Source organism: Aotus nancymaae, unplaced genomic scaffold, assembly GCF_030222135.1.
Source record: "Aotus nancymaae isolate 86718 unplaced genomic scaffold, 86718_ANA_hifiasm-v0.15.2.pri h1tg000053l, whole genome shotgun sequence".
Classification (NCBI taxonomy): domain Eukaryota; kingdom Metazoa; phylum Chordata; class Mammalia; order Primates; family Aotidae; genus Aotus; species Aotus nancymaae.
In genome coordinates this window covers 6,115,312-6,126,753 of record NW_026988467.1, presented here as the reverse complement: position 1 = coordinate 6,126,753, position 11,442 = coordinate 6,115,312, and the positions used below count along the sequence as shown (strand labels likewise).

At 49.0% G+C, this 11,442-nt stretch overlaps 1 pseudogene; it reads right to left on the bottom strand.

Annotated features, from left to right (window-relative positions):
• Positions 1 to 5,002: 5,002 nt before the first annotated feature.
• LOC135269488 (large ribosomal subunit protein uL11-like) lies at positions 5,003 to 5,945 on the bottom strand (annotated as a pseudogene).
• Between the last annotated feature and the right edge of the window lie 5,497 nt (positions 5,946 to 11,442).

Here is an 11,442-nt window from a genome sequence, read left to right as displayed (position 1 = left end):
TTTTAGTAGAGACAGGGTTTCACTGTGTTGGCCAGGATGGTCTCGATCTCCTGACCTCAGGTGATCAGCCCACCTCAGCCTCCCAAAGTGCTGGGATTACAGGCGTGAGCCACCACACCCGGCCCTGAGACTCAGTCTCAAAAAAAAAAAGAAAAAAAAAAAAGAGAGAGAGAGAGAAGAAGAACACTGAACACTGGGATGATTTCTGAGGAGTTTCCCATGTAATAAAATGTATTTTTAAAATACTCAGAATAGCAAGAATCTTCTGGAGACCTTAATCACTCTGGGCCTTTGGGCCACTTTCAATCAGCCCAACCTCAGAGATGACAACACCAAAGTTGGCCAACCAGTGGACCAAGGTCCCCTGAGGGTCACCCCTGACCTAGTCTCCCACCCCCTGCAGTCCCCTGGGTAGGCGCTGCCTGCCTCCCAGATCGGGGACTCACTCAAGACACCCCAGCTCATGTAAAACCTACCCGAGGGACTCTCTAGGACAGGCAAAGACATGACTGCACAGTTTGGGGAGGTTTTTGTTGTTACTCTATTTTTTTACTGCACCGTCTTGAGAGACCCCTCACTGGGAGACAGAGATAGTTAATTAATCAAAACAACACTATTACCTAAATTTGAACTTTCTGTTCGGCCACTGTATGCTTGCTTCACCTCTCAGGGTCCCTCAGGTTGAATTATGTAAGGCGTTTTCTAAATAGTCAAAGGAACTTTTGGAACCGTGCCCTGGCCAGTCCTCAACACCCCATAGGGAAAACAATGTAAAAAGAGACCGAAGAATGTGGGGTGCTTGTATTTACCTCCGGAGCCCTGGGGCCTCTCTGTGCAACAAGAGAACTCCTCCCAAAACAAACCCTTCCCCATGAAAAAGGGAAAACAGAGTGGCCCCTCCAGGGCTCCGCCTAGGCTGTGCTTCACAGGTGGAGGAGGGGGAACTGAAGAGGAAAACCCAGATGTACCACTGGTCGCTCCTGTCCCCACCTTCCCGCTCCCCATGGTCCGTCTGGGATCCGCCCCAGGGAACACAGGATGTCACTGCCTCTTGCCTGGCCACCCTTTCTTTATTGTATCTGAGCTGAGTCCCAGCCACAGGCAAACAGGTGTGGGCTCCGGAAATTGTCCACCACAAGGAATACATGCCTTTTGTAAAAAACAAAGCAAAATGAAATGAAATAAAATGAAGGAATAGATAAAATATCCAAGCAATGTGTAGAGCGGCAAAAGCAAATCCCTCCATTTCCTATCCTCCCTCCAGCTCCCTCTGCAGAGGGAGCTGCTGCTGACCTGTTAACCGCAAAGTCATGGCCTTCTGTATACTCCAGATGCAGAGAGTCACGCACACACGCAGTCGGGGGATTACACACGTGGTTTGGAGGTTTGATTTTTTCACTTTCTGTGTTATGGACGCTTTTCCATGTTGGACATACACTGTAGATCAACCTCTTTGTTTTTTGTTTTGTTTCGTTTTGAGACAGGGTCTGGCTCTGTCGTCCAGGCTGGAGTGCAGTGGTGTGATCTAAGCTCACTGCAACTTCTGCCTCCTGGGCTCAAATGATCCTCCCACCTCAGCCTCCTGAGTAGCTGTGACTACAGGCATGCCACCAAGCCCGCTCAGGTAAGTTCTGTATTTTTTGTAGAGACGGGGTTTTACCATGTTGCCCAGGCTGGTCTCAAACTCCTGAGTGAAAGTGATTCCCACCACACCCCCCGACCCTGTGCCCCTAGGCCTCCCCAAGTTCTGAGATTACAGTTGTGAGCCACCACACTTGGCCAACCTCATTGTTTTAATTGTTGAAACACAGGCAGCATTTTGTATGTACCATAATACAGATGAGGAAACCGCCTATTTCCTTCCTTGCTTCTCTGTGCTCAGTGCTGGCACATTCTCTCCTCAGTCTCAGTCAGCTCTGCTGCTTTCGAATACCACCTCCCAGATGTCCATGTCCAGCCTGGCCTCTCCTCCCACCTCCAAGACTTGTAATCCCAACCACCTTCTCAGCCTCGCCCTCGGGGTCTACCAGGCATCTCCAGCCTGCCACCGTCCTCACTCTCCAGCTCCATTCCCCTCCTGTCTTCCACACCTCAGCAAATGCTCCCACCACCAGTTAATACCACTCCTCCCACCCATCAGCAAGCCTGTTGGCTCTCCCTCCAAAACATGTCCTGAATCCAGCCACTGCTAGCACTTTAGTTGCTGCAAGCCTAGTCCAAGTGGAATCTTTCTCCTGAAAGATCACCACCAGGTTCTTGTGTTCACTCCCATTTTCTACAGTCCAGGAAATCATTCTAAAGGTGAATCCAGGCCGGGAGCAGTGCTCGTGCCTATAATCCCAGCACTTTGCGAGCCAAGGCGGGCGGATCACTAAGGGTCAGGAGTTTGAGACCAGCCTGGCCAACATGGTGAAACCTCATCTCTACTAAAAACACACACAAAAAAAGCCAGGCGTGGGGGCGCACGCCTGTGATCCCAGCTACACAGGAGAGTAAAGCAGGAGAATCGCGTGAACCCAGGAGGCAGAGGTACCAGTGAGCAGAGACGGAGCCACTGCGCTCCAGCCTGGAGGGCAGACAGAGCAAAACTCCATTCAAAAAAAAAAAAAGGTGAATTCATTGTACTTCCCTCTTTAAAACCATGCGATGGTTTCCCACTAGAACCAACACAGGATTCAAACCCCTTACCAGGGCCCACGAGGCCCTGTAGGATCCAATCCCTGCCCACCTCTCCTCTCCAGATGGTTGAGTCAGTGGGGTCCTCCAGGAAGTGAGCACTCAGGTGGACCTGGGAATGCGAGAGTGTATTCGGACCACACATTGGGTACGGTGTGCGCTGCCTGGGTGATGGGTGTGCCAAAATCTCAGAAATCGCCATTAAATAACTTATCCAAGTAACCAGAAACCACCTGTTTCCCAAAAACTATTAAAGGAAAACGAAAGGGTGTATTGGGGGTAGCAGCTGTGAAGGAAAAGGAGGAGGCAGCGGGATTTATCAGGGAGAGTCTCAGATGGTGAAGCAGAACCGTGTAGCTAACCCAGTGGGGAGCTCTGGAGCAAATGCGGCTCATCTGTGCAGCCCCGTTGTGCAGAAATGACCAGGCCTGGCACCCCAGCACGCTCAGTCATTGTCTTGGGGCTTCCCAGACAGAGCATGGCCTTGGCTCAAAAACTGGAGACCTGGTGGGTGTAATGGCTCACGTCTGTAATCCTAGCACTTTGGGAGGCCAAGGCGTGAGGATTGTTTGAGCCCAGGAATTTCAGATCAGCCTGGGCAACATAGCAAGACCCCATCTCCACACACACAAAAAAAATTCTTAAAAATTAACCAAACATGGTGGCATGTGCCTGTAATCCTAGCTACTCAGGAGGCTGAAGCAGGAGGATCGCTTGAGCCCAGTAGATGGAGGCTGCAGTGAGCCATGATTATACCACTGCAGGGTAGAGAGTGAGACCCTTTCTCATAAAACCAAAACAAAACAAAACAAAAAAGATGAAAAACGGTTGTCTGCCAGTTAACCGCACTCCCCAGCTGAATGGCCAGCTCTTTCTCAGAGGGGGATCCACAAGACACGCATTCATGTGTCCTCTCTCCTGGTACCTCTCCCCACCTCATTCGCTTACTTGGTCCAGCCAAACTGGCCTTTCTCCTGTCCCTTGAATACATCAGCATTAGAGAGACAATGAGAAGATAAAAAGAAGAGCCAGGCGTGGTGGCTCACGCCTATAATCCCCAGCGTTTGGGAGGCTGAGGCGGGTGGATCATGAAGTCAAGAGATCGAGACCATCCTGGTCAACATTGTGAAACCCCGTCTCTACTAAAAATACAAAAATTAGCTGGGCATGGTGTCACACACCTGTGGTCCCAGCTACTCGGGAGGCTGAGGCAGGAGAATTGCTTGAACCCAGTAGGCGGAGGTTGCGGCGAACCGAGATCATGCCATTGCACTCCAGCCTGAGTAACAAGAGCGAAACTCCGTCTCAAAAAAAAAAAAGAAAAGAAAAGAAAGAGAAGATAAAAAGAAATCAGAGTGGTGACTGTGGGTGCAGATGCCAGAGGGCCTCATAGACCATGGTAGAATGCTTGGATTTTCTCCGCAAGTTATTGGCAAATTTTGAGCAGAGGAAGATCATGATCTGATGGTATCACTAAGCTGGGCAGTCCGTGCACAGAAAAGGCTGTGGGGGCTCAGGGCAGAAGCAGGATGGCCAGTTAGCAGGCGATCCTGCTGACACAGTCGAGAGGTAACGCAGGCCCAGCCTACATGAGCAGCAACAGAAGCAGTGAGAAGCTTCTAGAGAACTGTCTGGCCGGGCATAGTGGCTCACACCTGTAATCCCAGCACTTTGGGAGGCCGAGGCAGGCAGATCATGAGGTCAAGAGTTGGAGACCAGCCTGGACAACATGGTGAAAGCCCGTCTCTACTAAGATTACAAAAATTAGCTCAGCGTAGTTGGGGGCACCTATAATCCCAGCTACTAGGGAGGCTGAGGCAGGAGAATCGCTTGAACCCAGGAGGCGGAGGTTGCAGTGAGCCGAGATCGCGCCACTACACTCCAGCCTGGGCAACAGAGCCAAACTCCATCTTAAAAAAAGAAAAAAAAAAGGCACCTGGAGCCTGAAGCCTATATATCTTTTCTATCATTTTTTTTCAATTGTCAAAAAATCCTTTTTTTTTTTTTGAGACAGGGTCTCACTCCTTCACCTAGGCTGGAGTGCAGTGCCATAATCTCAGCTCACTGCAACCTCTGCCTCCCAGGTTCAAGTGATTTTCATGTCTCAGCTAAGTAGCTGGGATTACAGGTGCGCACCACCATGCCCAGTTAATTTTTGTATTTTTAGTACAGACAGGGTTTCACCACATTGGTCAGGCTGGTCTCAAACTCCTGACCTCAGGTGATCCACACGCTTTGGCCTACCAAAGTGCTGGGATTACAGGCATGAGCCACTTTGCCTGGCCTGTCAACTAATCCTTTATTGAAATATTTTCCTTCATGCTTCTTAATTAGCTGGACATTCCACCACACCTCTGTTGATGTCATCTATGATGTCATGAGGGTGGTGGCCATCAGCATTGCAGCCCACTGACTGGGCAGTCCCCAGGATCTCTCGAATAGTTCCAGAGAGTTCTCTGGCTAAAGATCAGTGCCGCATCTGTCGAGCGATGTTGACAATCTCATCAAAAGTGATATTTCCCAGCTGGGCACCGTGGCTCATGCCTGTAATCCCAGCACTTTGGGAGGCCAAGGCAGGCAGATCACGAGGTCAAGAGATCAAGACCATCCTCGCCAACATGGTGAGACCCCATCTCTACTTAAAAAATACAAAAATTAGCTGGGCGTGGTGGTGCGCGCCTGTAGTCCCAGCTACTCGGGAGGCTGAGGCAGGAGAATTGCTTGAACCCGGGAGGCAGAGGTTGCAGTGAGCCGAGATCACGCCACAGCACTCCAGCCTGGCGCCTGGTGACAAAGCAAGACTCTGTCTCAAAAAAAAAAAATGATATTTCCACTGTGTTTTATGTTTTTCTGTTTCTGTCTCTTGGTGGTTCCTTGAGGGCTTTGATGATCAGGGCAGAGGCACAAGGCACCACCTCAATCTGGGCCTGTCTGTTCCGAATGGTCAGTTTCACTGTAATCCACAGACCCTTCCAGTTACCAGTTGCCTTGGCCATGTCATCACCAACCTTTTTTGAAGACAGATTCAGGGGGCCTATCTTAGGAACCAACACAGATGTGGCACCAGCTTCACCCCCGGTGCACCTCAGGTATGCGACTTTGATCTCGCTGGGGTGGAACCTTGACAGCAGGGTGGAGGCAGCTGGTGTTGAATGAACTCAGATTCAGGACGACTGAAGAAAGTTACACCTTGGCCTCCTCCGAGCTGAAAGCAGAAAGCTGTATCTTTTGAAGGCAGAGTCAAGAAGAATTACTGATAAATTGAACATGAGGTGCAAAAGAAAAAGTCAGATTGACCTCAAGGTTTTGTTGTTTTGTTTTGTTTTGTTTTGTTTTGTTTTTGAGACAGAGTCTCACTCTTGTCACCCAGACTGGAGTGCAGGGGTGTGATCTCAGCTCACTGCTACCTCCACCTCCCAGGTTCAAAGGATTGTCCTGCCTCAGCCTCCTGAGTAGCTGGGATTACAGGCATGTGTCACCACACCCAGCTAAATTTTGTATTTTTAGAAAAGATGGGGTTTCGCCATGTTGGCCAGGTTGGTCTCAAACTCCTGGCGTCAAGTGAACCGCCTGCCTAGGCCTCCCAAAGTGCTGGGACTGCAGGCGTGAGCCACCGTGCCTGGCCAGAGCATGTTGGTTTTAAAACAAGAACTAAACATAACTTTTAGAAATAAAGATGAATGGGTTAAAGAGCAGATTATTAGACACAATTGAAGACAGTATTGACCCCAGAAAGACTGAGTGGAAAAGTTAGCCAGAATCCAGTGCAGAGAGAGAGAGAAAAACTATGAGAGGTTAAGAAATTCAGAGGATTAGGTCAGGCGCAGTGGCTCACGTCTGTAATCCCAGCATTTAGGGAGGCCGAAATGAGTGCACTCTTGAGGCCAGGAGTTCAAGACTCAGCCTGGCTAACATGGAAAAACTCCATCTCTACTAAAAATTTAAAAATTAGCTGGGCATGGTGGCAGGCGCCTTCGATACATAACAATTTCTGGGCAACACAGTGAGACACTGGTCTCTGTAGAAAATAAAAAGTATGGTGGCTCATGCCTGTAATCCCAGCATTTTGGGAGGCTGAGGAGGGAGGATCACAAGCTCAGGAGTTTGAGACCAGCCTGGGCCACAGAGTGAGATCCTGTCTCTACAAAAAAATGTTTAAATTACCCAGGCATGGTAGTGCACACCTGTTGTCCCAGCTACTCGGGGGGCTGAGGCTGGAGAATCACTTGAATCCAGAAGGCAGAGGTTGCAGTGAGCCAGGATCACACCACTGTTCTCTAGCCTGGGCGACAAAGCGAAACCTGTCTCAAAAAATTAATTAAATGAAATTAAATGAACATGCCCATTTTTAGAAGTCTGTTCTTATTGCTCATTTTTAAACTCATTTTAAAATTTTTTGGCTGGGCACAGTGGCTCATGCTTTAATCCCAGCACTTTGGGAGGCCAAGGCAGGAGGATTGCTTGAGCTTAGGAGTTGAAGACGAGCCTGGGCAACATAGCAAGACCCCATCTCTATTAAAAACAGAAATCAGGGCCAGGCATGGTGGCTCATGCCTGTAATCCCAGTAATTTGAAAGGCCAGGGCACGTGGATCACTTAAGGTCAGGAGTTCGGGACCAGCCTGGCCAACATGGCAAAACCCTGTCTCTACTAAAAACACAAAATTTATTTTCAAAAAAAAAAAAAAAAAGTCCGGGCATGGTGGCTCATGCCTATAATCTCAACACTTTGGGAGGCCAAGGCAGGCAGATCACCTGAGGTCAGGAGTTCAAGACCAGCCTGGCCAACATGGTGAAACCCTGTCTTTTATTTTTCAAAAAAAAAAAAAAAATACAAAATTTAGCCAGGCATGGTGACAGCCACCTGTAATCTCAGCTACTCGGGAGGCTGAGACAGGAGAATCACTTGAACCCAGGAGGTGGAGGTTGCAGTGAGCTGAGATCACGTCACTGCACTCCAGTCTTGGCGACAGAGCAAGACTGTCTCAACAACAACAACAACAACGAAACCCACTAGAAATCAAAAAGCACCCCCCAAAAAAATTCATAGTAGTTATTTAATAATGTGTATCTGATTTCTCCAAAATCCTGAGGAGGCCTAAGTCTGTTGTTCACAGTTTCTGCTGTTTCTCACTCATCATGGCTGGTTTCCGCGTGCATTTGGAAATTGGGTATCATGAGTTTGTACTTAGCTGAACTTCATAAGTGTAATCTCGAGGGCTAAACTGGGGATGTTTTCCTCCAGACAGGAGTGATTGGTGAGATGGTTAGCTACAAAATGGGAAAAAAACAAATACGATAAAACACCAAAGGGCATGGAAGCAATAAAGGCTGCAGGAAATGAAAAGAGAGATGAAATCTGAAGGGGTATTGAAGGTAGTGAAAGAGACGGGTACGTATGTGATGAAGATCCTTTTCCTTAGAAAAGAATTATTCTCACAGTCACATGGTCACAGGATTGTTACTTTAGAATCCCTGCCAACACGTCTGGACCACATTAGCCAGGAAAAAGAACTTTAATGCAGGGACACACAAACACATGGTGCACAGTAGCTCCGGGTAGCAGCTAGATGGAAAGAGACACCATGGCCGGGTGTGGTGGCTGACGCCTATAATCCCAGCACTTTGGGAGGCTCAGGTAGGCAGATCACTTGAGGTTAGGAGTTTGAGAACAGCCTGGCCAACATGGTGAAACCCTGTTTCTACTAAAAATACACAAATTAGCTGGACATGGTGGCGGGCGCCTGCCATCCCAGATACTTGGGAGGCTGAGGTGGAAGAATCGCTTGAACACCAAAGTGAAGGTTGCAGTGAGCCAAGATCGGGACACTACACTCCAGCCTGGACAACACAGCAACACTCTGTCTGAAAGAAAGCAAGCAAGAAAGAGACACCCAGGCCAGGCGCAGTGGCTCATGCCTGTAATCTCAGCACTTTGGGAGGCTGAGGTGGGCGGATCACAAGGTCAGGAGTTCGAGACCAGCCTGGCCAACATGGTGAAACTCTGTCTCTACTAAAAATACAAAAAAATAGTCAAGTGTGGTGGCAGGGGCCTGTAATCGCAGCTACCTACTTGGGAGGCTGAGGCAGGAGAATGACTTGAACCCAGGAGGTGGAGGCTGCAGTGAGCCGAGATCACACCACTGTACTCCAGCCTGGGAGACAGAGCAAGACTCCATCTCAAAAAAAAAAAAGAAAAAAGAAAAAAGAAAGACACACTCAGAACATTTGCCTTACAACTCCGTGCTTAATAATCTGTATCTGGCCGGGTGCAGTGGTTCATGCCTGTAATCCTAGCGCTCTGGGAGGCTGAGGCAGGTAGATCATCTGAGTTCAGGGGTTTGAGACCAGCCTGGCCAACATGGCAAAACCCTGTCTCTACTAAAAATACAAAAATTAGCCAGGTGTGGTGGTGCACGCCTGTAATCTCAGCTACTCGGGAGGCTGAGGCAGGAAAATCGCTTGAGCTGGTGGGGCAGCACGGGGGCAGAGGTTGCAGTGAGCCCAAATTGTGCCATTGCACTATAGCCTGGGCAACAGAGTGAGACTCCGTCTCAATAAAATAAAATAAATAATCTGTATCTGATCACTCCCAAATTCTGAGGCGGCCTAAGTCTATCATTCATAGTTTCTGCTGATTCTCACTCATGATGGCTGGTTTCCTTGTATGTCTGGAAACTGTAGTTAATATATCATGAGTTTGTACTTAGTTGAACTTAATATGTGTAATCTTGAGGGCTAAATTAGGGATGTTTTCCTCCAGACAAGGGTGACTCCCCAAACCAGATCATGTTTGGGGAGGTGTCTTGCGGGGGATGTTGCTGGAGATTACAAGCTAAACCGCCTCTAATGATACCCCCATTGAAGGTGTGTCCATAAGCGGCAGAGAAATCAGTACCCACTTTGTGAGGCCAAAGTGGGCAGACTGCTTGAGCCCAGGAGTTGAAGACCAGCCTAGGGAACATGGCAAAACTCCATCTCTACCAAAAAAAATAACAAAAATTAGCAAGGTATAGTGGCATGTGCCTGTAGTCCCAGTTCCTCAGGAGGCTGAGGCAGGAGGATTACTTGAGCCCAGGAAGTTGAGGTTGCAGTGAGTCAAGATAATACCACTGCACTCCAGCCTGGGCAACAGAGTGAGACCCTGTCAAAAAAAAAGGAAAGAAAGGAAGGCAGGAAGGAAGGGAGGGAAAGAAAGAGAGAGAGAAAGTACCGCTCCCCTCCCAATTCAACTTCTCATCCTGCAAGGTGCTCAGAGAACACCTGTGAGTGGATGGATCCCAAGAGAAAACATCCAGGTCATCCACATCCCTTGCCATCATTCGCTTCAAAACTAGTCAAGGAGAAACTCAACACCAAGGTTGAACATTTTACAATTTGCTTCACCTCCTGTCTCTGCCATGGTACTTGGAGCATGAGTGCTTTGTAAATTTCCGCCTGAAGGAGAAAAACATGCACACAGCAAAGCAGTGCCAAACTTGCATACCACAGATGCCTGGCTAATGCTGCCTCCGGCAGCTCGCTGAGTTTCTCAGCTAGGTTTGCGCCGTTGGTCCAGGAAGCTGGGGAGAGATGTGGCTGGTTCTTCAATCCTCATAGATCAGAGAGATCCTGCTGGAGCCATACAAAAGTGCGGATATCTTTTGTGATCTGTAGAACAAGTCCCCAAGGGAAGGTAACTTGATGCCTGTGAAGGCTGGGTCCACGTCTTCAGAATCCCACAGGTGCAGGTGGATTCCTGAAGAGCACCACCCGTGTCAGAAAAAAACTGTCCAAACTGTTTTTCCTCACACCACAATATTCAACACAGAAGACTTCTGTGACCAAATGTATGGGGGTGGACACCAGCTGGGTGTCCTGCAATTCAATTTCAACACTATCTACCTGGAGATAGCATCAGATCCCACAGGTTCAGGGCTCAGCCCGCAAGACTGTCTCCCCGAGCACCAGTCACAAGCCTGAGCCTCTGGAACTTCTGATTCACTGGCTTCAATTTGGGGGTTCCCATGACCCCCTCTTGGGGTGTGTGTTTTGTTTGTTTGTTTTGACAGAGTCTCGCTCTGTCGCCCAGGCTGGAGTGCAGTGGTGTGATCTTGGCTCACTGCAACCTCCCACTCCTGGTTTCAAGTGATTCTCCTGCCTCAGCCTCCCATGTAGCTGGGACTACAGGCGTGTGCCACCATATCCAGCTAATTTTTGTGTGTGTGTGTGTGTGTTTTGACATGGAGTCTCACTTTGTCGCCCAGGCTGGAGTGCAGTGGCACAATCTCGGCTCACTGCAACCTCTGCCTCCCGTGTTCAAGCAATTCTACTGCAGCAGCCTCCCGAGTAGCTGGAACTACAGGTGCGTGCCGCCACACTCGGCTATTTTTTGTGTTTTCAGTAGAGACAGGGTTTCACCATGTTGGTCAGGCTGGTCTCGAGCTTCTGACCTCAAGTGATCTGCCCGCCTTGGCCTGCCAAAGTGCCGGGATTACAGGTGTGAGGCACGGTGGCCGGCCTGGGCTTAATATGTTGGAATGGCTCACAGAACTCAAGAAAACACTTACTTACGTTTAGAGGTTTATTATAAAGTATTCACAAAGGATACAGATGAAGTGATGCCCAGGGCGGGGTTTAGGGGAAGCAGAGTTTCCATGCCCTCCCTGCTCTCACCAACCTCCAGGAATCCCCATGTGTTCAGCAATCCAGAAGCCCTCCAAACCCAGTCCTCCTGGCTTTGTATGGAGACTTCATTACATGGGTATGACTGATAAGTGTGTAGAAA